The sequence below is a fragment of the Vulpes lagopus genome, chromosome 3, assembly GCF_018345385.1.
Source record: "Vulpes lagopus strain Blue_001 chromosome 3, ASM1834538v1, whole genome shotgun sequence".
Classification (NCBI taxonomy): Eukaryota; Metazoa; Chordata; class Mammalia; order Carnivora; family Canidae; genus Vulpes; species Vulpes lagopus.
The window spans coordinates 69,711,386-69,738,479 of NC_054826.1; the positions used below are offsets into that span (position 1 = coordinate 69,711,386).

At 37.4% G+C, this 27,094-nt stretch overlaps 1 protein-coding gene and 1 non-coding gene across 8 annotated transcripts in view; both read left to right on the top strand.

Annotated features, from left to right (window-relative positions):
- Positions 1 to 27,094, top strand: part of CTNNA3 (catenin alpha 3) — a 1,730,823-nt gene that overhangs the window by 273,556 nt on the left and 1,430,173 nt on the right. The gene's annotated exons all lie outside the window — the stretch shown is intronic.
- On the top strand, positions 16,759 to 16,831 carry TRNAR-UCU. The gene has a single exon. It is a non-coding gene; the product is annotated as a tRNA-Arg (tRNA).

The following is a 27,094-nucleotide window of genomic DNA, read 5'->3' on the forward strand; positions in this document are numbered from 1 at the left end:
GAGGAATTCAACTTCTTTTTTACTTCCTGGACTTTCTTTAGAGAAGAGTAATTAACATACAATGTTCTAAATTATAAGATAAAGGTGTTATTTCATTATGAAGCACAGATATTTACATGTACACTCAATTGACATTTACACATAAATTACATTTGTGTCATATTCTATTATTTTATAGTAAATACATTGGAATTATTTTTCTCAAAAACAACAACAGCATAAACTATTAATTATTGATAAAGGACAATCTTTACTTCAACCAAGACTCATTAGCTCCTGAACAACAAACATTTTATACTCCATTAGTAATGAGAAGGGGGGAGAGTCAATTATTCTACCATTTGGTCAAATGTCTTATAACAAAATTGTGTGCCCTTAGGAAATAAAGATGATAAAAGCTAACTCATAAAGTGCCTATTATGTACCAGGAACCATTCTAAGTGTGTTATATGTATGAGCTCATACATGTATTGAGCTCATACATGTATGAGCTCAAACTCCTATGAGGTTTATGGCACAGAGAGGTTTAATTAATTTCCAAAGTCACATAGCAACAAAAAAATTAAAAAAGTCTCATAACTACAAAAGGTGAAACTGGGGTTTGAACCTGGGGAATCTGTCTTGTGAATCTAGGGTCCTAACAAATTGTCTCTATTCAGTTGCTAATTAGACTAACTTATTCCTGCAAAGTTTTTATACTATGTTATAATTTAAAATAATGTATAATGTAGACATTTTGAAAGATACTACTTTAATAACAATAATTTAAAAATTCTTACTATCATGTATAGTTTTTACAACAACCATTTGTTAATTCTTCTTAAATTTGTTTTAGGTGATTGAAAGTCCAAACTGCAGAAATAGATTTAAATGCCTGTTCATTAGTAAAAATAAAATGCTGCAGTTTGTTAGTTGATTTTGGCTTTTAATGTATCCTGTTTAACCCTGAAGGAACACTAGTACATTAGATATGTGCCTAATTTAAAAAAAGGAACTCATGAATATAGCTACTATACTGTTGTTTATATAAAAGAAAAAATTTGAATCATAACTCTGGAATATCTCAGTTGGCACATATGTTCCCTGGCAAAGGAAAGATTAAAATTACATTGGTTTCTAAATTTCTGAAGACCAATTAGTTTGCTGATATTCATTTACATTCTTCCCTGAATATGAGAAAGTGCTTTAATTTACTTGCAATTGATGACAGAATTACTCTAGAGGCATGTATAGAAGATTGAAAAAAAAATTTTTTTTGATTTGAAGGCAAGGGTGATATATGTTACAGTATTACCCTATTTAATTAGATAATCCATATAAGATTTATTCTATCAACTGTCTTCATTGTTCCATCTTATGTGAATGGAGACACAGTGTGCTGTAGTAGAACGACTACTGGATTAGTCTTACTTCCCAACTTAGACATGAAATCTTAAATGAAGTCATTTAACATTTGAGCCTCAGTTTCTTTGAGATGTTGTTTAAAGGTAGTGTCTTCATTAATTAATGTAGAGAGCCATAAAATTTAGTTTAGCTTGGTTAGACATTATTTTTAAAAATTATTGAACTATATATATAGTAACAGCTTTATTGCAGTATAATTTACATATCATAAATTTTTCTATCTAATGTATACAATTGTGCTATATTAGTAAGTTTACACTGTTGTGCAATTATTACCATAATTCAAGTTTTGGAATAGTTTGTCACCCCAAAAAGATCCTCTATTCCCATTTTTAGTTATTCTCTATTCCCACCTTTAGTCCCAGCCAGCCACTAGTCTACGTTCTGTATTTGTAGATTTGACTTGTCTTGACATTTCATTTAAATGGTCTTTCCTGTCTGGCTTCTTTTCTCCATAGAATAATTTTGAAGTTTATCCATGTTGTAGTTATGTATCAGTACTTTATTCTTTTTTAATGCTTAGTAATATTCTGCAACATACATACACCACATATTCTTTAATTCATTAATCAGTTGATGGGCATTTGAGTTGTTTCCACGTTTTGACCATTATGAATAATGTAATTATGGACAATGTGTACAAGTTTTTATGTGAACATATGCTATTATGTTGAGCTATACTTATGCTGATGTTTGAATGGAAATTGTATTTTATTCACCATATATAATGTTTCAAATGGAGAGATTGTAAAGAATTTAACATATTTTCCTCATAGTTATATAGCAAATGGGTTGTGACTTGGTAGCTCTAAGTAAGGTATTTTTTCCTCTTATATATGAATGAAACATTATAATATACAAAAACCTTATCTTTTCTGTCAGAGTTATTTCCTTTTTTTTTTTTTTTTTTTGCATAGAACTAACAGACTTTTTATAGGGGCTTTGTAGAGTGGGTACATTCTGAAAACTCAGACCCTAATTTAATACCTTCCCTTTCCTCAGACTTTAAATTTATAGGCCTACCTCATTTTTTTGTGCTCCACTTTTCTATTTCACAGGATGTAGTGATTTTTACAAGCTAAAGGTTTGTAGCAATTCTGTGTGAAGCAAGTCTGTTGGCACAATTTGCTTACTATGTGTCTGTCACATTTTGGTAGTTCTTGCAATATTTCAGACTTTTTATTGCCATTATTATATTTGTTATGGTGATCCATGCCTGGTAATCTTTGATGTTATTATTGTCATTGTTTCGGGGCACCATGAGCTGGGATTATATAAAATGGCAAACTTAATAAATGTTGTGTGTGTTTTGAATGCTACTGACTGGCCATTCTATTCTCTCTCTCACTTTACTTGGACCTCTGTATTCCCTGTCACACAACAATATTGAAATTAGGCTGGTTAATAAACCTACAATGTCCTCTAAGTGTTCAAGTGAAAGGAAGTGTGCACATCTCTTACTTTAAGTAGAAAGCTAGAAATGATTAATCTTCGTGAAGAAGGCATGTCGAAACCTAGATAGACTGAAAACCAAGCCTCTTGTGCCAAACAGCCAAGTTGTGAAAGCAAAGGAAAATCCAGAGCAGGGCCCAAAATCTCTTCAATTCTAAGAAGGCTGAGAGAGGTGAGGAAGCTGCAGAATAAAAGTCTGAAGCTAGTAGAGATTGGTTCTTGAGGTTTAAGGAAAGAAACTATCTCTATAACATAAAAGTATAAGGTTAAGGAAGCAGCAAGTTATCTAGTAGATGGAGCTAAGATAGCTAATGAAGATGGCTACACTAAACAACAGATTTTCAATGCACTGGAAGAACAGTCTATTGAAAGAAGATGTCTGGCTTCAAAGCTTCAAAGGCCAGGCTGACTCTCTTGTTAGGGGCTAATGCAGCTGGTTGAAGTTGCATTAAGTTTGGCTTTATGTTGAAGCCAGTGTTGCTTTATTGTTCTGAAAGTCCCAGGGTCCTTAAGAGCTATGCTTAATCTGTTCTATCTTTGCTTTGTAAATGGAACAACAAAGCCTAGATGATAGCACATCTGTTTATAGTATGGTTTACTGAATATTTTAAGCCTACTGTTGAGAACTACTGCTCAGAAGAAGAGTACCTTTTAAAATATTACCACTCATTGACAACATACCCGGTCACCTACTAGGTCTGATGGAGATGTATGGGATTGATGTTGCTTTTATGCCTGTCAACACAGCATTCATTCTGCAGCCCATGGATCAAGGAGTCACATCAACTTTCAAGTCTTATTATTTAAGAAATAAATTTTGTAAGGCTATATATAGCTGCCATAAATTGCAATTCCTCTGACAGATCTGGGCAAAGTAAATTGAAATCCTGGAAAGGATTCACCATTCTAGATGCCATTAAGAACATTCATGATTGATGGGAAGAGGTCAAAATATCAACATTAACAAGAGTTTGGGAAAAGTTGATTCTAATACTCAGGGATGACCTCTAGGGATTTGAGACTTCAGTGGAGGAAGTAATTGCAGGTGTGGTAGGGATAGCAAGATAACAGGAACTAGAAGTGGAGACTGAAGATGGGACTGGAATTGTTGCAATCTTATGATAAAACTTTCATGGATGAGGAGTTGCTTTTTATTTATGAGCAAAGGAAGGGGCTTCTTGAAATGGAATCTATGCCTGGTGAAGATTCTGTGAAGACTGTATGAAGAGTGAGGTGCTGTGAAATGATATCAAAGGATTTTGAATATTACATAAACTTAGTTGGCAAAGCAGCAGCAGGGTTTGAGAGGATCGACAACAAATTTTGAAAGTTCTACTGTGGGTAAAATGCTATCAAACAGCATTGCATGCTACAGAGACATCATTTGTGAAGGGAAGAGTCAATTGATGAACTTAAGTTCATTGTTGTCTTATTTTAAGAAATTGCTACGGTCACCCCAACCTTCAGCAACTACCATCCTGATCAGTCAACAGTGATCAATGTCGATGCAAGACCCCTCCACCAGCAAAGAGATTACAACTTGCTAAAAGCTCAGATGGTAGTTAGCATTTTATAGCAATAAAGTGTTTTTAAATTAAGATATGTACATTTTTTTAAGGCATAACACTATTGTATACTCAATAAACTACAGTATAGTAACAGCATAACTTTTATATGCCTTGGGAAACTAAAAAGTTAATTTGACTAGTTTTATTGCAATATTTGTTGTATTGTAGTTGTCTGGAAATGAAACTTCAATATTTCTGAGATATGTCTGTATTTAAATTTTCACTATATATTTTTGCCTTAGTGTTGATAATCCCTGGCTTTTGAACTGTCCCTGGCATGTTTATGATATCACTACTTCAACATGTGATCACTAGTAAATGGTGTTTTTTGTTTTGTTTATTTTCAGTTTTTGTTTTGGCCTAGTAATAGTTTATATGAAAATTTTATATCTGAAGTAAACAGTAGTAGCCCAGAGTTATGTTATTAGATAAGCTTTTAGAGTTTAGGATGGTAATAAAGACTTTTAATTGCCAGTTTCTTAATTTAATTTTAAATTTCTTTGTAATTTAATTCTGAAGTTCCTTTCTAAGTGGTTGAAATTTAGCCTTTATAGTTTAGCATGTTAAAAGAAAAGCCCAATAAAATTGCATCCTTATAATACTTTATAGGATATTATTTACATATTTTTTAGAACCACTTTGGTAAATTGTGGGTTGGGTGGCATAATTGCCTATGAGAATTACACACATACACTAGAATCCACTTGTCTATGTATATATCTTTGGGATTATTTTTAAAAAATTGAGTGGTGTATTATTTATTAGCACTTAAAAGTTTTCTATCTGAAAAATAATTCTTTATTTGGTTACCAAACAAAGTCGTATGATCTCAGTATTGTCTTTCCCACAGCAGGTTCATTTTACAGATGTTAGGATGTGCCATTTGTAGGGAGACAATATTTGATATTTAGAACTATTTTCCCATGAATTGTTCAATTTATTATACTCAAAATTATCACAAGATTCAAAATAAATGCATTTATAAGTTTATGATTTCTTAATCAGTTATTTATAAAATTAGTTTAAAAGTAAATCTGTTCAAGGTATAGAGAATTACTTTTTGTATTTTCTAGTCATACAGAACACATAGGTGATAAAATAGATTGTTAGATATGGGAACAAATTAGTTATAAATAACAAGCACTCAACAGAATTAAAATTCTTATTGGCTCTTGAAAGTTTTGCTGTATGTATTCAAGAGTTTATTTGATTTAGAGGACTTTGATCAGGATATAAATTCTTCCACTTTTTCTGACTCTATAGTATATGCAGAATACATGAATGCACGCTCCATGTAAGGTATAAGTGTTGTGTGAGAGAGAGAAGTTTGAAACACTCTTTATTATCTTGGTGCTTATGGTTATCTGGAGGTATGACAAGTATTAGAAATATAAGACAAACTTTGGAAGATGTCCTAATGGAGGAAGAGATGGCCTATAATCTGTAGAATCAAGGAAGCCACCATAACAGGTACGGTATACATCATTTTAACAAGATGCAATGGAAGATGTCCAGCCAGAAGAAACCTAGGGAAAAAGTTGCAATGGTAGAAAAGCATAAAATATACAGTATGTTTGGATCATCGGATAGGAAATGATGTTGAAAAAGTTTGGAAGGATCAGCACATGGAAGGCCTTTGATGCCTTAGCCAAGAACTGCAAATTTCAATTTATTATCAATAAAATAATTTAAGATTTTGATCAGAGTCTAGGGAGTTTAATGTGGCAATTGAGTATTGATGTATTTTTTTAAATTTAAGTTCAGTTTGCCAACATATAGAGTATAACACCCAGTGCTCATCCCATAAAGTGCCCTCCTTAGTGTCCATCATCCAGTTACCCCACCCCCCACCCACCTCCCCTTCTGTATTGATGTATTTAATGAAAGTACTGATAAAATTCCATAAAACTAATAATAAAGTTTTAAAACTTGATGGTAAGTGGTATTTGTCAGTCTTTAATAATTCAATTATGTTGATTTTTTCTTACAATTACACATAATAAAATTATATGGTGGGGTAATAATTTTATCAAGATGATAAAGATTATGATGATAATAATGTATTAGTGATAGCATCTTTAAAATTACAAGTCAAATGCTGGAAGTATCTCATTTAATATTTTATTTTGGATGTTCTCTGATGTATGCAAATTAATGATGATATTTGTCTTTAGATAATTTTCTGATTTTTAAAATCACAATAATAGTTTAAAAATCACTGTTACTTCATCATATTAAAAATATAGGCATCTTAATATATTTAAATGAGCTCTGAAGTGGAAACTAATACTTCTGGCTCTACCATTAAACTAGATGTATCCTTGAGGTCCTTCTGAAATCTTCTGCTTCCTTGTTTGTAAAATAGAGAAATAATTTGATTCACATAGGTTGTTGGGGGATTAAATTGAATAATAGATGTAATGTAAATGTTTAAAAAAACTTAGCTACTGTTATGAATATAACTTATTTAGAATTTCTGTCATTATAATCTGAAAATGTTTCTTGGCTTTCAGAGTCCCAAACTTGTTCTATTATGTTCTGTCTAGTTCTTTTTGCACTCTTCCAATATAGATTTTACTATGATATGCTAACCTAACTTTAAGGAAAAGTGCTGCATCTAAATTTTCCCTGCCTCCTGCTGTCAGCACCATAGTGTTCATGTTTTGTGTTAACACTCTGAAGGGAATTTATGAGAATAATTAGTTCTGTTTTGCTTATATTAGAGCTGGTTATCTTAATTCTTACTTAGTAGGAGGTGTATCCCCTGCCATCACTTGGCTCCCTGTCCACAGCTTTAAATTATGTGGAGAAGAAAATGATTATAAATGGCTTCTTCCTGTGGTGTCCCTTATACTCCTCTCCTAACAAACAATATTTTTGATTTTTCTCATCAGTTTCTCCTTGTGTTGCAGTCTAGGAGAGATGTCCCATCTGATGGTCAACTTGCAGAGATTTCCTTTAAGCATCATTAGCTTCTGGTTAAGAACTAGATTTATTTTTAGAGAAGTAACTTTAATTGGTCATATTTTTTACTGAACAAGTTTTTGTATGTGAAAAGAAATTGCTATGACTTTTTTCATGTTTAAGGGAAAGATACTAATAAAATATATATTTGGGGGAAATACTGCACATAAATATTTAAGATAAATATGATAAAGGAGAAAATCTACGTGGGTAAAAATTAGGATTAAAATATAATGCTTTCAAGTTTCCTTTTTGTTGGTAGTGAATAACTGATACAGTGTATCATGCTTTTGACATGTTTGGGCACATAAGCCAAATTTTATAGAATTTTTTATTTATATTCTTATGATAGCTTTTCCAATTTATCAGTTCTTTGCCTATTATGTGCCTGCTGAGCATGAAAGGCACTTTTGAGATATGTAGTAATAAAAAAAAATGCCACAGAAACATTGGCCCAGGGGATAGGCTTTCTCTAGAAATAACTTGAATAACTACAGTTGCTGTAAACAATTTTTTATGGATACTTGATGTTCCCTCCCTGTATTTTTATTTGAGTTAGTAATCAGAATCATGTTGACTATCATCCTACAGGTTAGAATCATCATTCTAATATAGATATTATAATGCAACAGCTGGCTAAGTCATACAGATATACTAAGTCATACATGACCTTAGCTAGTATTGTGCAGGAATATCTTAAGATTTTGAGAATTACTTTTTCCTTGCCAGAAAGTAATTCTGTGTAGGTACTGCTAAGTTTCCTAAGGCATGTTTCAAAGCAAGCATGCTTCTTATGGATATCCATGCTATCTTCCATTTTATGAAAGATTTTATATATTTTCCAGTACTGATATGAGCTGTTTTTGACAGCTGTGCCTACCTCCCATACTGATTTAGCTAATAGGCTTCCTGTTGCAGGTCAGAACTTTATGGATGACTTAACGGAGGATAGGTAGGTAGGGTAAAAGTTTTGGAATGAGCTCCAAGCAAATGCTTCACTGTTGTGAAGATTTTGTGTGGTTTGGGTCAGACTGGAATGAACAAAAAATAAATTTAGGTTTGTTCTAAGATTAACATTATCATGGAACTCATGTTAATGCTGTGGGCAGATTCCCTAAGTTACTTAGTATTAGGTAATTGGTAACAGGCATTATTTCCTACGTTTATCATTCTCAGAATTTTAGTAATAAATAAATGAAACCTCTCATATTTCATTTATTGTTACATTTCTTAAAACATATACCAGGATCACTAAGATTAAAGTATTAGTCCTTCTTCTGTCTTTTTTCTGTGTAGTATTTTAAGATGTTCCTCATGCTCTTTCTCTTACTTTTTCTCATTTTCTCCTGGGATATTTTGTCATAGTCTGTTTTGGCTGATGTTTCATGAAGTGCTTCAACACAGTTCAGACAAATATTAAAATGGGATTTTAAGGTAAAAGAATATGAGGAAGGCTTGCTTTGCCGTCTAAAGAGAAGGCAGGAAGGATGGTTGTTGAACAGCAGGAGGAGATGGACATGGAGGTGGATATAGAGTCTGAGACCTGTGTGTGATGGTCAGGATGTATAAGGAAAGATTTATTTCTGCTCAGAAGAATTTCCAATAGTTGAGTACAGGGCTGAACATAAATAAATGAGATAAAATTCAAAGTCTGGATATAAAAAGAGCTCCCATGCTTTAGTTCAAAAATCTCCACATAAGTTGTTATATATTTTTAGAAACACCTTTTCTTCAGTGCATGGCAATTTAGATATTCATAAACAGGGTTAATGCTACACCCAGTTTGTAAGTAATATTTTTTAATTTGGAAGTTAGTTATAACATTATCATATTATCATGTACTTATACATTACAGTTTCTTGAGTGCTATTTTCTGCATTTTATCTTCACATCTGCAAAACAATCTGGAGACGTAGTCATGTCAGTTGATATTATTTCCATTTTGTATATGATTTAAATATCTCCTTACTGCCTTGAGTACACCTAGGAGGCTCTGCTATAGAGGCCTGTAGAGTCCACTTGCATGGTTATGAGACTTCTGCTTTAATATTCCCTATGGTCTCATTTTGAGACTTTGCATGGTTTGTCCCCTCCAGGAACTATGGTACCACACTTATTGCCAGACCTTTGATGGGCATGCAGTTCTTGAACAAAATTATCTTGCCTAGAGCTCAGAATGCTTAAGTTGCACTTGTAGACTTGGTTTAGAAGAATGGGGTGGGGAAGAAGGAAGGATGTATGGGGAGTTGGAGAACTGTTCAATATATTATTCCTTCTTCCTTTTTTTTTTAATTTTTATTTATTTATGATAGTCACAGAGAGAGAGAGAGAGAGAGGCAGAGACACAGGCAGAGGGAGAAGCAGGCTCCATGCACCGGGAGCCTGATGTGGGATTCGATTCCGGGTCTCGAGGATCGCGCCCTGGGCCAAAGGCAGGCGCCAAACCGCTGCGCCACCCAGGGATCCCTATTCCTTCTTCCTTTAAATTAGTGTTTCTGACAATACACGTGAATTTTTATAATCAAAAGATAATAGTGCAAACTTTATTCTATAAAAGTGTGAAAAAAAACTGGAAACTACTACTGTAATCAATATGTGATTACCCAGGAGATCCCTGGGTGTCTCAGCGGTTTGGCGCCTGCCCTTGGCCCAGGGCGCGATCCTGGAACCCCGGAATCGAGTCCCACGTCGGGCTCGCGACATGGAACTTGCTTCTCCCTCCTCCTGTGTCTCTGCCTCTCTGCCCCGTCCCTCTCTAGTCTATCATAAATCAATCAATCTTTTTAAAAAATGTGATTACCCATAGGTGTTCACATAGAACCCAGAGGTTCTGGGTCTGTTAAAAATTTGAGATACCGCAAAGGTTATATATTCAGTGGAAGTGCTCTTTTGGGTTCAAATCTCCCCATTATGCTCTTTGTAGTTTCTGAAAGAAAACTTGGGTTTAAAAAAATTAAAAAGTCTCATTCTTGCATAAGTGAATTCTGGACAGATGGAGAAGTCCCTTCTCCTCTACTGTGAGACAGTGGGCAGATGGTTGGAACCACAGGAGGCCTGGGATGCTATTATTCTATACTGAGGTCATTAGAATATAGCTACATAAAGCTAGCCATCTCATAACCCTGAAATGGTAGCGTATCATATTTAAAAAACCCAACAAAGTCGCATCAAAAATAAATGAAAGGAAATCTAAATCTTCACTATTTTGCTTTATAAGACAGCCAAAGGGGAATAATTGTATATAACACAGTAAAGCTTTCTTAAATATTTATTTCTCATTCTTACATTTTCAAAATCTCCATATAGCAGCTACAGAATTTCTGTAAACTCCCAGAAAGCTCTTTTTCTAACCTGGGTCATACAAGCCCCCTATATTTCTTCCCTTTCCTTTCTAGCTCAGAGTTTTGTTTAAATAGATGAATCCAGCCTCAGGGACCTATTTCAATTCTCCTATAGTTTGAGCCTGTGTAATGGAGGAGGGCCTGGGAATTTGTTACACAAACAATAATCTGTTCTCTTAGAGGATCCAGAGAATTATAAACATATAACTCAATATTCTTTCTTTTATTCCTGGAACAATAAAAACCAGATCTATGAAAATATTGCATGTATCGTGTAAGTGAAGAATGAAGATAGTTGTTTTGTTAGCTCACATATGTTTTTAAAGATATCTTAGAGAACTCACCAGAATATCTTAATACCAAGATTTAACTGTATTTTTCTTAAGCAATGAAAAAAATCCCTTGAAATTATAAATCCTGTAAGTAATAAGTTTTCCTGTTTCAGGTTGGCTACTAAGAAGACAAGAGCCAAATTTGTGGCCTACTACGATGATGTGCAGTGCACTTTGTCTTCACTTTTATTTTTATTTCAACCAACTTTTAATTTATGGTAATTTGTATTTTATGTATCCTTATAAACCACTTTATATCTTTTCTGGTGCAAGGTGATGTATAAATATATAAATAATGGTGAGGAACAAAATAGCGATGTCTCTTACATAAGTGTGGATTTATCTTAATTCTGTAGAATTTAATGGTGCAAACAGTAAGGAATCACTTAGAGGTTCTTAGTATTAAAGCATTAATCCTGACTTAGAAGTAAATCAGGAAAGCTGGTCTGACATTAGATAGAACAGAAATTCTCCAGGAGTCTGGAGGAAAAAGTTTAAAAACACTGCAGATCATTTTTACCTCCATATTGTCTACACCTCAGATTTTAGTGAACATCACTGTTTGATGTCAGAAGTTGCTTACCTTTGTTTTATTCATTATATTTAATGTTTTAAATGCTTTGCCATTTAGCAGAACTCAGTATGGCTAGTTACTTGTTTGAATTTATTATTAACTAGTCATTTAAGTCCCAAGATATATCTGCCATAGCTCTAGTTAGGTTAGTGAGGTTAAGTGAAGCATAAACTCCTTAAAGTTCAACACAATATTCTAGTTCTGATTCTGTTTCTGTATTATCTTCTAAGTTGGTCCTTGGTGCCAAATAATGATTAGTAGTGTTTCTTTTAAGACTAAGTCATGTAGTGGTGAGAATATTAATTTGCATTTAGGCAAATGAATTGAAATCTCAATTCTGCTCTTTATCAGTATGATCTAATCCCTTTGAATTTTAGTTTCCTTTGCCATAAAATGGATAACGTAATAGTTTCTTTCTAGGACTGTTGTGAGGATTAATATAATAATAATAATAATAATAATAATAATAATAATAATAAAATTCAGGTAAAGTTGGGGTAAGTCCTGAATAAGTTAACTTCCTTCATATCCCTGTTGAATAAATAAGTGAATAAATGAAAGAGAACATTATATTTCCTGTTTAGAAACATACTTTAAATAATCATCTGGTACATTAAAAAATAGGGACAATTAAAAAAGTTAAATTTATTAAAAAATGTGATGTTAAGACTAAGTAAGGAATAAAATTTCAAGACTTACATGATAAGTTTATACTTTTGCCATTACACTGCACTGTCTTTTTATGGAGGCATATACATGTAAATATATATGTAGTTAAAAACAAATGGTTCCACTGTTAGCAGGTGGTGAGAGCTATATAGCCAGGAAGCTCATGGCTAAGCCTTGAATACTTGCTAAGTTTTTCTAATATAATTGCTATCATATACATTTATTAGCTGACTTTTAGTTTATTCTTATTTTAATTCTACCTATTTTATATATGTGTTTATCACACATTGCTTTAAATCTTTTAAAAAATTAATAGAACAAATTGATAAAAATAAATTGGCAAGAAATTGATAAATAAATGCAGTTTCACTAAAAATTTATTCAGTGTGCCATGTGAGCACTATGATTAGTAGGATTCGGTACTTCGGGTTTTGTACTAGAAGGGATCATTTGATTACGGAAATTATTGCACTGTTTTTAGTAAACATTTCAAGAATTAACTAGACAAAACATCCTGGAAAGCTTCAGAGACTTGGAATGCTTTAGGGAGTTGGCTGAGAAAAACTTCTGTTCCTTAGTTATGTTTAAGCTAACTAACAAGTTTGTATGAAAGAAACTAATATTGGCTTCTGATGAATTGTCAGTAGAGCAGCTTCTGTGGAGAAAGGCCTATTTTTGATGATCTATTTGTCATTGGATATGGCTTAAAATTTGAAGTATTAAAGTAGTTACCATAAGAATGTCCAATGAAGATGTGAATATGATGGATAAGATCACAGCTGGAAAGCAATATTGTTCCAATTGATCCTACCAGAAAAGGGAAAAAAAAGAAAACAAAGCAGTGGGCAATGAATAATGGACAGGACCTCACATATCAAAAAGGGCTAGAGATGCTATTTCTGAGCGCATGTTTTCAATTCTAGAAAACAACCAATGCTTGCAGTTCCTGATTATATGGAAATGGTGAATCTGTAGAATTTTCATATGTATGTTATGCATGTAATTTCCAAAGGCAGAGAGAGCACGGATAGCTGATAATAGATAAAGATGTAATATTTTTTATATGAATGATGGCAAGGAGGAGGGTAGTGATACATGGAGGGAGTGATACATTTAGCTAAAGCTTTGTGCTGCATCTTCCATGAATGCTTTACACTTTTTAGATGTTTATGAAGTAACTGTTGACTTTACTTTGTTAGAATTACGGTACATAGAGGAAGAGAAACACATCTCAAGGGATTATTAAACTTCTTTTTTTGTTTTCAGAAGGCTGTGGAACAAAGCCTTCTGAAATCTAGTTCTTGATATGGAGCATGCAATAGAGTTCTTTGGATTAGAGTATAAGGGACAGTTAATGCATACTTCAAAGTTCTTAAGAAGCAGGAGATTGAATTTCTAGACCAGGTTCTGCCACTAAATTGCCTTGTGACCCTAGGCAAGTCTGGATTTTAGTCGCCTTACACATTGTATAGCTTTGAAATCTAAAAGTTATATGAAAGTCTTTCATTTTGTTATGCAGACATTTACCCTTGAAATTTCAGTGTCTTTATAGAGAAGAAATTGAAATATTTGTCTGTGTACCTAAAATACTTTAAAGACTTCCAATTCATATCTGTGAAATATTCTGAAACAAAATGGGGAATTAATTGCTTCATGAAGTTTGTGTTCTTGGAAATTCTGAATATAGAAATGGAGGAGACAACAGGTATTGTGAGATCATGTTAATGGATTTGTTATTTGGTATCCCAAACACAGGTTTTAGGATTCTGATTCTTGGTATGATTTCTTTGCTAAGCTGAGTGTCTAAAAAGTTACATAGGAAAAAAAGGAAAGTGAATATGAAAGCAACTTCTTAAAGATTTCTCCTCAAGAAAACTCCACCATAAATATAAATAAATAAATAAATAAATGAATAAATAAATAAATAAATAATAAATAAAGGATGAAACTGAGGCTTGAAAGTTTTAAGTGAACTACCCAAGCTTGGAACCAGAATTGAAACACAGGTATTCTAATTCTAGTTTATGTTCTTTTCACTATTCAATGTGGCCTTTGAATGTTTGTTGAAAAATGGTAGAACAATTTTGCTAATAGTAATTTATAATAATATAGTATTATACTGTAATCTTAAACATACTTGAAAAATATTTTATATATTTATGTATGTAGTGAGTATTTTTCACAAAAGGTTATATTTTATATTTAGAAACACTAGACATATATTTTTAGGTCCCTTTTAAATTGTTGATGCAAGTTAGGTGCATAAATATACCAAAGAAACTCTGTATATGTCATTGTGGGCAAATAACAGTAGAATATATAAGATGAATGACACCTGAAATGCTTCAGGTGACCATTATTTGACCCGCATCTCATCTCATAATTGCTCAGTTACCTATTCATAGCCCATAATGCCCCAAATAAATTGTTCTGTTATCTTACTTATTATGGTAGTAACTAAATAAATTTTAAAGAGCATAATATGATTTATAAAATAAGCCTTTTTTGCAGAAAGGGAATAGTTTGAAACAAAATTTTGAACCTCAGACTTCAGCAGCTCTCAAAAGTTGAATATAATTTATCCAAAAAATTCCAGAATCCATACTTTAATTAGTTATTGAATGTCAGCCTAAAGAAAAGTTTTTGGAAAGTATAAGATGGGAAATTTGATTTTATAATCTGAAATTACTTTATGATGTTTTGCTTTAGACATGCTAAACTGAAAAGACTGGAGAGACTTCAACTAGTCACAGCTTTTACCTACTCTGATAAACTTCCCTTTTGCTGGCTTTTCATTATTTCCTTCTTTTTTTTTTTTAAATTTATTTATGATAGTCACAGAGAGAGAGAGAGAGAGAGGGGGGCAGAGACACAGGCAGAGGGAGAAGCAGGCTCCATGCACCGGGAGCCCGATGTGGGACTCGATCCCGGGTCTCCAGGATCGCGCCCTGGGCCAAAGGCAGGCGCCAAACCGCTGCGCCACCCAGGGATTCCTCATTATTTCCTTCTTAATAGATACCTTCTTTCCTCTCCCTACTTGCTGCTGTACATACATTTTACTTTCTCATTCATAAGTTTTTCTTTTTAGCAGCATTCTCAGAGGTTGAATCTTTTTAGATCCATTTGAAAATCCTAATGTATTATATCTACTGGGGCTTCCATAATGTTCAACAGGGTCTGTATTGTTTATGTACCATACAGAAATCCAAATTAAAGTATATTAGACTGGTTAGGACATGTGGTTCTCTAGAGGATGAGGGCTTTTTATCTGTGCACTGCATTGCAAACATGCTTCTTTCATTTTAAATGCAAGTCAAAGTGTCTTGTATTTATATCAATGACTGGGACAGCTTTATACAGATTCATAAGGTCTATGGACTCTAACATATATCTCTGAGCTTTGACATATATTGAATTTCCCTTATCAAGGCTGTAATATCTCTGAAGGACCCCAGCAAGTTAGGAATGGTTTTTCCTGCCAACTACTGAGATTGTTCTCTGTAATTAAACTGCTTTCCCAAGTGTTCACTGAAGAGGATTTCTAAGATTTTTCACTGTTAGTCTCTGATTGAGAGCTCTTTAGTTTGAAACGAAAGAAGGGTACTTGGTTTACCATTTTCTTTTGTTTACTCCCTAACTTAATATCTAACCACAGCATAACTTAAAGCAGAATATGTGACCAGTGGTCAATTAGTGGGTACCACTTTTTAAATTGTCTACAGAGTTTCTTAAAGGTAGATCTGCCCACTGAGATGTTAGGTTTTGCTTTCCTGATAAAAGGCACAGATGTGGCTATCACAACTGCTTTCTCTCCTATCCCCACTTTCTTCTGTGAGTGTGGTAGTGATGCCTGTAACTGTAGTAGTCACCTTGTAACTTTGAGGCTATGAGCCCTTGATGCTATTCAACTATAGGCAGTCATCCTTATGAATTTGATTTCAGAAAAATAAACTAGCATTTGTTTCAGGTTTTGTTAGCTAAAAGCATTCCTAATTAACATATGCTAGTCATTGACCCCTCTCAATGAGACAGAGGAATATCCTTTTCATTAGGACAGGGTTTCTCAACCTTAGCATTATTGACATTTAGCATTGGGTAAGTTTTTATTGTGGAGGCTGCTCTGTGCATTGTAGGGTTTTAGCAGCATCCCTTGCCTCCTTTGTTCCTTTGATGACAATGGTAACCTTACATACCTTTCATAGTTCAACTGATGAATCAAGTTTTGTTTGTTTGGAAAAGTCTTTATTTCTCCTTCATTTCTGAAAGGCAAAGGCATTTTGCTGGGTAAAGTATACTTGGTTGGCAGTTTTCTGTCAGCAATTTAAATGTATATCATCCAGCTCTTTTCTGGCCTGCAAGATTTTTGCTGAGAAATCTGCTCACAGCATTCATAGGGGATCCCTTATATATGAGGAATTATTTTTCTCTTGCTGCTTTTAAAATTCTTTGTCTGAGCCTGGATAGCTCAGTCAGTAGAGCATCAGATTTCTAATCTGAGGGTCTAGGGTTCAAGTCCCTGTTTGGGCATTTGCCCTTTGGATGCCTGGGTGGCTCAGTGGTTGAGCATCTGTCTTCCACTCAGGTCATGGTCCCAGAGTCCTGGGATTGAGTCCCAAATTGGGCTCCCTAGAGGGAGTCTGCTTCTCCCTCTGCCTATGTCTCTCATGAATAAATAAAATTCTTTGTCTTTGATTTTGATGGTTTTGTTACAATGCATCCTGGAAAGGATTGTTTTGGGTTAAAATTTTAGATGTGGGTTTACCTATTAGCTTTATGGACTTAAAAACCCAAATCTCTTCCCAGATTTAGGAATTTCTTAACCATTATTTCTTTAAATAAGCTTTTTGCTCCTTTTTCCCCTCTCTTTTCCTTCAGAGACTCCAATAATGTGTAGAGTGTTTCTTTTAATTATATCTTAATTTTTTTTTATTAATGATGTCTTATAATTCATGAAGGCTTTTAAGGCTTTTTTTCATTCTTTTTTGTTTTTGCTTCTCTGACTGAATGATTTTAAATTAACTATATTCTGGTTCATTAATTCTTCTACCTGGTCAAATTTGCTATTAAGGCTCCCCAAATTCTTAAATCGTATTTTTCAAACTCTAGGATTTCTTGCTCTCTGTGTATGTGCACATGTGTTTAATGGTTTTGATTTCTTTGCTAAGCATCTCATTTTGTTCATGCATTGTTTTCCTAATTTCATTTAGTTTGTTTTCTGTGTTTTCTTGTAGTTTACTGAATTTCTTTTTTTAAAAAGATATTTATTTATTTATTTATTTATTTATTTTTTCATGAGAGACACACAGAGAGAGGCAGAGACATAGGCAGAGGGAGAAGCAGGCTCCCTGTGAGGAGCCTGGTGTGGGACTTGATCCCAGGACCCCAGGATCATGACCTGAGCTGAAGGGAGATGTTTAACCACTGAGCCACCCAGGTGCCCCCTTACTGAATTTCATTAAAAGGATTATTCTGAATTCTCTGTCACACAGTTATTAGTTTTTAATTTCTTTAAGGTCATTCATTGGAGTTTTATTAGTTTCTTTGGTGGTGTCATGTTTCTTTGATTTTTCATGATTCTTGTGGCCTTGCATCATTGTCTGCACCTTTGAAGAAGTAGACACCACTTCTACTCTTTCTAAATGGCTTTGGGATGCAAAGCCTTCACTCGTCAATCCATCCAACATTCTGAGTGGGCTCTTTGGTGCTGTCTGTGGGTGAGCCTACTGCTTAAGTTCTTGGGTAAACAGATCTGCTGTCTGGATCAGTAGGGGGCAGGCCTTGTGCTTGGGTACATGGGAATCAGCCTGTTGCCTGGGTCTGCTGGGGCAGGCCTTGAACCTGGGTTCACTAGGGTGGGCCTGGTGTTTGAGCCCACAGTAATGGGTTTAGGACTTGGATCTGCATAGGTCAGTCTGGATCTTGGATCCATAGGAGCTAATCAGGCACTAGGGAGCCCTGGAGTGGGCCTAGCATCTGGTTCCATGTGGGCCAGTTCATTATTGGGATGAGATTGGAGTTTGGATTCTCAGGAGTCAGCCTGAAGATTGTAGCCACAGGAGCTAGGGCAAACCTGGAGCTTGGAGCATAGGAGTCAGTCTGTAATTTGGGACTATGGATTCAGCCTGGAGTTTGGGTCCATGGGCTGGTCTGGTCTGGTGTTGAATGGGCTGGGAGCCTAGGTCCCTAGGTGTTCTCAAAGCTGGGGCCATGGGATCAGGTGGCCCAGAATATGGGTCCTATGGGAACCAGTCCAGATTCTAGGTCCATGAGTGCTGGCCTGAGATGAGCTGGCTGAGATGAGCTGGGTGCCTAAAGCTATGAGAGCCATATTGGTGCATGGTGGATCAAAAGTTTGGGTCTACAATAGTTGGCCTGATGCTTGGCTCAACTGGAAGCCTGAGTTGCTGGGAGCCTACCTGAAGCCTGGATTTGTATGAGGTGATTAGAAGCCTGGAGTCACAGGAGCTACCTGGCCTGTGGGAGCTGGTTAGCACTGGAATATGCTGGAGGCTTGGTCTTGCAGGAGCCCCTTGGGAGCCTGATGCCATTGAACTTGCCAGGGTTGCATGAGCAACCTGGGGTTGTTACAGGGTTCCACTGTAGCTAGTGCTACAGTGACATGGGAGCTGGCTTGTGCCATGGTTGGCTGGGAATCTGGTCTGTAGGAGCCCACTGGGAGACTTATGCCTTAGGAGCTACCTAGAGCCACAGGAATTGGCCAGCACTGGGGTGGGCTAGGAGCCTGGGTTCACTGGAGTGCACTGAGAGTCTGGTGCCATAGGAGCTGTCTGGTGTCGGGGTGTACTGTGATACTGGGTTTATAGGAGACTAATGGGAGCCTGATGCTGTGGGAGCCACCTGAGGCCACTGGGGCCAGCAGGCGCTGGAGTGGGCTAGGAGTCTGGGTTGGTATAAGCCTGCCTGAGGCCATAGAGAAGTTATTGGGTCCAGGAGAGCCACCTAGGGCTGCAGGAGTTAGCCTGGTGCCAGGAAATGCTGGTATTGGGGTCTACAGTGAAACTGGATGTTCACCTCACTCTTGTTTTCTCACAGGAAGGGTTTCTTGGAGGGTTTCTCTTTCCATACTGGGCTTCCTGGGCTTGAAGGAAGGCTGAAGGGTCTAGTGTGAATCTATCTTTCCCTACATTCTCATTGAATCTTTTCTTATTTTTGTGCCTCATCCAGGTGCTATAATTCCTCACTTTGAATCCTTAGCTCTTGTGATGGTATTTTCACTCATAAATAGTTGTTCAAATTGATGTTTTTGGGAGGAGATGGGCACAAGAAATACCTGTATAGCCGTTTTGCTGGCATCACTCCTTGCTCCAGCAGGGTTTTCATTAGAACAAAAAGATAGTGATAATATTCAGGAGGAGATAGAATATATGAGGATTTTATCATCTCCAGAGGACATGGTTTAATAATGGGTTCTGAATCTGGGTAGAGAATAAGAATATAGAATGAGATTAAGGGGATACATAGATCAGAAAGATCTAGTGATGAAGAACAATCCAGAAACTTAGGGTTTCCTATGGTGATGAAGAGCTTGATGGAATTATTCTTGATGGTCTTCAAGGTTGTAAGGCTATGAATGTTGTAGGGAGGGAGGATACAGATCTTTTGAATGGTCTGACTTCAGATGATGATGTGGAGGTTGAGAGAAGGCAGAATGACTTTTGGGGACTAAGGAGGTCTGGGCTCCCTGTACACTATGAATTATATATACACATGCTATTTGTCAGGGATGGGCGAGGTTCTGTGGCCTGCAGGGGAGGGAGAGAGTGGGGAAGTCGTGGGCCGGGGAAGTCACATGCAGGGGAGTGCAAGCGGGCTTTTTAAGAGAGGAGGGGTAAGGGGTTGTGTGTCTGTATGGGGTGATAGGTATTAGGCATATTATTGGTGAAATTGGCCTGGGGCAATAACTGCCCATGCCCTTATATATGGGGTCTGGGTAAGTACGGTTCAGGTTTCCTGCATAAGTCCAGTCCCCCCCTGATGACATGTCCTCAGGCGGTCTTCTGGTGATGGGAAAGTTCTGAGGTGGGGGCAACAAGGTGAGGAGTCCGCCACCATTTTGTTGGTGACTCCCGATCCACCTTGATCCTGCCGGCCCAATACTATTGGACTAATAGAGAAGGAGCCTCGGTGTCCATCGAAAGATGAATGGATAAAGAAGATGTGGTTTATGTATACAATGGAATATTACTCAGCAATTAGAAACGACAAATACCCACCATTTGCTTCAACGTGGATGGAACTGGAGGGTATTATGCTGAGTGAAATAAGTCAATCAGAGAAGGACAAACAGTGTATGTTCTCATTCATTTGGGGAATATAAATAATAGTGAAAGGGAATATAAAGGAAGGGAAAAGAAATGTTGGGAAATATCAGGAAGGGAGACAGAAGATAAAGACTCCTAACTCGGGGAAACGAACTAGGGGTGGTGGAAGGAGAGGAGGGCAGGTGTTGGAGGGGAATGGGTGACGGGCACTGAGGTGGACACTTGACGGGATGAGCACTGGGTGTTTTTCTGTGTGTTGGTAAATTGAACACCAATAAAAATTAATTAAAAAAAATAGAGAATGTACACAGTACAACATAAGTAAAGAATAAGATAAAGATGAAATAAGCAGCATTTTAAAAAGGTTTGCTAATCACAATAGCTTTGTACTGTCATTATCACATGGTTTTAGAATAGTGTTGTTGGGGTCTGGAGCCAATGGCCAAGAAAGAATTCTTAAGATGTCTTTGGTACCCAAAAAAGTGATTTTATTAAAGCATGGAGACAGGACTCATGGGCATAAAGAGCTACAGCACTGGGTTGTGAGGGGTGACTGATTATATACTTGGGAGTTGGGGCAGATAAGGAAAAAGGGAGGTTTCCAAGAGGACTTTCATATACTAAAGAAGACTCTGGATACTGGAGGCCTAGCTATTGTCAAGCTAAGGTGCTTTTCCTCTCTGGTAAGTCATTAACATTAAGACAGTTGGCTTATTTCACTCAGCATAATACCCTCCAGTTCCATCCACGTTGAAGCAAATGGTGGGTATTTGTTCTCATTCATTTGGGGAATATGAATAATAGTGAAAGGGAATATAAAGGAAGGGAAAAGAAATGTTGGGAAATATCAGGAAGGGAGACAGAACATAAAGACTCCTAACTCGGGGAAACGAACTAGGGGTGGTGGAAGGGGAGGAGGGCGGGTGTGGGAGGGGAATGGGTGACGGGCACTGAGGTGGACACTTGACGGGATGAGCACTGGGTGTTTTTCTGTATGTTGGTAAATTAAACACCAATAAAAGTTAATAAAAAAAAAAAAAAAAAAAAGACAGTTGGAAGTTTCCTGGAGGAATGTTATACTCTGTCTATCTCAAGTATTTGTCAATGTGCTTCAGGTTATAAGGAAATTAAATTTTATTTACATTTCCTTCTGCCTTTGTTTCACACATTACTTTGGAGGGGAGGGCGATGTTAAGTCTCCAGGAAATTGAGTCTATGGGTTTCTGAAAGTTAGGTTATTGGTTAGAATGATTTTTTTCTTGTAAATCACTAAGACAATTATAAACTGATAGAGACTCATGTCCTGCAGGACTGTGATCTCTATCAGTTAACCATTTTTTTTTTTGTTCCCATCACTTAGTTTTAGGGCAGCCAGGGGGCCCTGAGGAATGTCATACATATTCCACCCAGGAGTGGGGGATAGGCAGGGAGGATTGTAGGGTGCCAGCTTGTGCTTTGCCCTAAGCTTGCTTTCTGTTCCCTCATGAATACATAATATCTCAAGGTACTCTATGAACTCAAGTGGATATTTATCATTAAAGATGGTCGATGACATTCCATGTTTTAGTAATATTAAAATGATATTTTTGCCTGACTTGTCTAATTAAATCATGGATGGTAAAGAGCTCACCAGCAGAGGTGAGCTCCATCTGGAGCAGCAGAGGTGACAGCTCCATCATTTCTAGTGCCTATATTATTAGTACAGTGTTTCTTTGCAAGAATAATTTTTCATTTTTCTATTGTATGGGGTTAGTTTAGAGAAAACTAGGTATTTATAATCAGTAAATTCACTTCCTGTGGCTGCATATAGTATGATACTTTGCAATGTACTGAAAACCAGATGAGTGAGAGCCTCACCATCAACTCTTCCCACTTTGTTCTGCACATCTCCTGTAATCTGTCTGTATTTGGAGGAAATACCATTTTCAGCTAAAGCCAAAAGATGTTGGGGTTGAGTAGTCAGTTTTGGGATGACAGGAAAAGTATTGTAAAGAAGAGTAAGGTTGTTATGCAGATTTAAGTCATTGTCTTCTCCTTTGATAGGAGTTTCTGGAGATGTAGAGTTATCCCTGTCTTCTTGGTCCCAGAGGGTGATACTATTACAAATGGAGATTTCCCTTGTACCTGCAAATGTCTGTTAGGAAAGGATAACTACTTAGTTTTCAGAGCTTCTCCTAGGCTTGCAGTTTCTTAAAAATAATCAGCCTAAAATAATCCTTATGCCAGAGACTGTTTTGGGGTGGCAGTTCTGCTCCCCTACAGTCAAATAAATCTACTGTTTATTGCCGAAGAGGCCCTTTGGCTTCCTACCCCCTTGAAAAGCTTTAAATCTACAGCAATGATATTTTTTTTTTTAGTATCTCCTTTCTTTGTAGTTTTGTTTATTCTCCTCTTTAAAAAATAAAAAATGTAAATGAATAATTCAAGCTCCAAATACACAAATTCGTAATTCAACCTAGATACTTGCAACATTTATCCTTGCAAGTTTGAAGGTACTTATCACTTTAGTTGCTAGGTGCTCAGAAAAAGGATGTTAAAAAATAATAAACTCAGCAATAAATTTTCTTAATCTAAATTCTGCAGCAACCATGTAGGATTATTATGGAGAATGTGAAATGGTATGCGGGCAGTTAGTTCATTCATCTCCCAAACCCATTAGCCAATCCAGTTGAGTAGGTCCATGTACTTTTTCTTCCTTGGTTTATACTGTGCATTCATTAGCTCTTAAGCAGGTATATAGTACTCAGAAAGTAAGACTTCTGTAATGCTTCTAATAATAGTGAAATTTGCTTTAGAAAGTCTTGCTCCCCATTGATTACTATTGTAACAAGTTTGGAGGATGGTCAGAATTAGGGGCAAGAATGGGGGTAAAGGTGGGTTACTGGTCAAAAGGTTTAACTAGATATGCCAAGAGATGGTTAATTTGCCATCTTTGGTTAAGTTCAGGTTTCTTCATTAAAGGCTCGTTACAGTAGATTCCTTGGTGGGCAGCTGCCTGAGACTAATTTTTCCAATAAAAACGCCTTCCGGGAAAAGGCGGGGCAAGATGGCGGAGGAGTAGGTGCCTCACCTCCCCCGGCCCCACCCACTTACCAGGATAACTTCCAAATTATCCTGAAAACTTACGAATTCCACTTGAGATTTAAGGAGAGAACAGCTGGAACGCTACAGAGAGAAGCGTTTTTGCTTCTAACAAGGTAGGAAGACGGAAAAAAACAACAACAAGGAATCCAGTGGGGGAGGGGCCACGAGGAGCCGGGCTAAGGCTGTGGTGAGCCTCCCGGAGAGGAAAGCCCGGCCCCCGAGAAGCGGGGACTTTAAAAATCCGCACTGGATTCTTCCCGGACGGAAAAGCGATTAGCAGGGAAATCGAGCAGAATCGCTGGGCCGCAGGAGGGGCGGTGGAGCCTCCAGGTTCCCGGAGTCCCTGAGAGAGGAAGCGCGCCCGGGGAAGACGCGGGGAAGACGCGCCTCAGACTGTGGGCGGAGCGCGGTAAAGGCCTGGAGCGCGCAGGCGCGGGGCCTCAGGGAGCAGCGGGTGGGTCAGGCGGGGGCTCGGGCGGAGGGGCTGCGCCTGCTGCCTTCGGGACCCGCGGCCCCTGAGCGTGATTCCAGCAGCGCAGGCCCCGGACCCCAGGGCAACGGGGGACACAGCCTACTATCCTGCGCTCCCGCCGATGGGAGGAGGCTGGGACGGCACAGGACAGTGAGGACGCTCCTGCCGCCGGGCGCCCCGAGGTTGTGCAGGTCAGCGCCCCCACCCTGGGAGCATCCAGGCCAGTGCGGACTGGGAGACTGTGGTAGTTCGTGCGGGAGCTGACCCCAGAGCTGGGGAGCTGGCTGCGGGCCAGTGGTGGTGTTCCTCCTTGTTCCACCCTGTGCCTGGGAGGGGCGGGGCCGCCAGCGAACAGGGGCCTCACGGGGTCAACAGCTCCCACTGAGCCTGCACCCAGCGGGGAGGGGGGGGAGAGGCAGCTCCCCCAGGTGCACACACCTGGGAATCAGCACAGCAGGCCCCTCCCCCAGAAGAGCAGCTGGAAGGACAGGGGAAGAGCAAGTTCTCCACCGAGCAGCGCTGGAAAGCTCCAGGGGAAGTCAAGGGATTTACAGTATATAGAACCAGAGGGTACCCCTCCTATTTCTTTTTTTCTTCCATTTTCCAGTACAACTCGTTTTTATATCAGGCTATGAATTTCAAACTTTTTCTTTTCCCATCGTAAGTACAATATTTTACCACCTCTTCATTTTTAAGTTTCTTCCTTTTTGACTTTTATATTTACACAATTATAGGTCTTAGGTATATTTTCCACTTCTAGATTCCCTTCAACATACTCAACTTAATTTTGGGAGATATACAAGATGTTTTTTTGTTTTGTTTTGTTTTGATGTTTTCTCTGCCTCATTTTGTTCTACAATGGCAGAAGTTAATACCTTCTAAAACATGATCAGCATGCACCCAGAACCAAGTGGTGTACCGGGCTGGTTCATTCTGTGAGATTCCTTATTCCCATTCTGACCCCCTCTTTTATCTCATTTATGTTTTCGTAGTCAATGTTGGGGCCCACTACAAGTACTTCTGGTTTATATAAATTTGGGACTGAGCATCTTCTAATACAGACTTAACATACTAGAACCAAGAGGATCACCCTCTAGGACCCCTCAGGTAGACTACATTCTCCCTCTACTACAACGTTGTCACCACCACCATCTCCCAGGCCCCCCCTTTTTTTCTTCTCTTTTTTCTTTTTTTTTTTCCTCTGCTTTTTTCCTATTCTTTTTTACCCCTTCTTTTTTTCTTCTTCTTTGGGATTCTTAGCCTTTTATTTTTTACTACTTTGTTTTAAAGTTTGTTTTTCACTTTAGTGGTCCTTTTGCTTTATTTCGTTCTGATCTTTGTTTGCTCTGACCTCGTCAGAATCATCTAGGGTGAAATTTACTTAGGTTGTGGTTGATATTCTTGACTAGCCCGCTCATACAGCCATCTGCACTCAGCAAAACGACTAGAAGGAAGAACTCACCACAAAGGAAAGAATCAGAAACAGTACTCTCTCCCACAGAATTACAGAATTTGGATTACAATTCTATGCCAGAAAACCAATTCAGAAGCACAATTATAAAGCTACTGATGGTACTGGAAAAAAGCATAAAGGATTCAAGAGACATCATGACTGCAGAATTTAGATCTAACCAGGCCAAAATTAAAAATCAATGAAATGAGATGCGATCCAAACTGGAGGTCCTAACGACAAGGGTTAATGAGGTAGATGAACGAGTGAGTGACATAGAAGACAAGTTGATGGCAAGGAAGGGGGCTGAGGAAAAAAGAGAAAAACAATTTAAAGACCATGAAGAAAGGTTAAGGGAAATAAATGATAGCCTCAGAGGAAAAAATCTACGTATAATTGGGGTTTGAGAGGGCGCCGAGAGGGACAGAGGACCAGAAAGCATATTTGAACAAATCATAGCTGAGAACTTCCTTAATTTGGGGAGGAAAACAGGCATTCAGATCCAGGAGATAGAGAGGTCCCCCCCCCCACCCAAATTTAACACCTCAACATTTAATAGTGAAACTTGCAAACTCCAAATATAAAGAGAAAATCCTTAAAGCAGTGAGAGACAAGAGATCCCTAACTTATATGGGGGGAAATATTAGCTTCAGCAACAGCAGACCACTCCACAGAGACCTGGCAGGCCAGAAAGGCCTGGCAGGATATATTCAGGGTCCTAGATGAGAAGAACAGCAGCCAAGAATACTATATCCAGCAAGGCTGTCATTTAGAATAGAAGAAGAGATAAAGAGTTTCTAAGATAGGCAGAAACGGAAAGAATATGTGACCACCAAACCAGCTCTGCAAGAAATATCAAGGGGGACCCTGTAAAAGAAAGAGGAAGTCCAAGGAAATAATCCACAAAAACAGAGACTGAATAGGTATTGTGATGACACTAAATTCATATCTTTCAATAGTAACTCTGAATGTGAATGGGCTAGATGATTCCATCAAAAGATGCAGGGTTTAAGACTAGATAAAAAAGCAAGAACCATCTATTTGCTGTCTACAAGAGACTCATTTTAGACCTAAGGACACCTCCAGCCTGAAAATGAAAGGTTGGAGAACCATTTACCATTCAAATGGTCCTCAAAAGAAAGCAGAGGTAGCCATCCTCATATCAGACGAATTAAAGATTATCCCAAAGACTGTAGTAAGAGATGAAGAGGGACACTGTATCATACTGAAAGGGTCTATCCAACAAGAGGACCTAACAATCATGAATATTATACCCCTAATGTGGGAGCTGCCAAGTATATCAATCAATTATGAACCAAAATAAAGACATAGATAATAACACACTAATAGTAGGAGATTTCAACACAGCACTTTCTGCAAATGACAGATCTTCTAAGCACAACATCACCAAAGAAACAAGAGCTTTAAATGATACACTGGACCAGATGGATTTCACAGATATACAGAACTTTGCATCCAAACGCAACTGAATACACATTCTT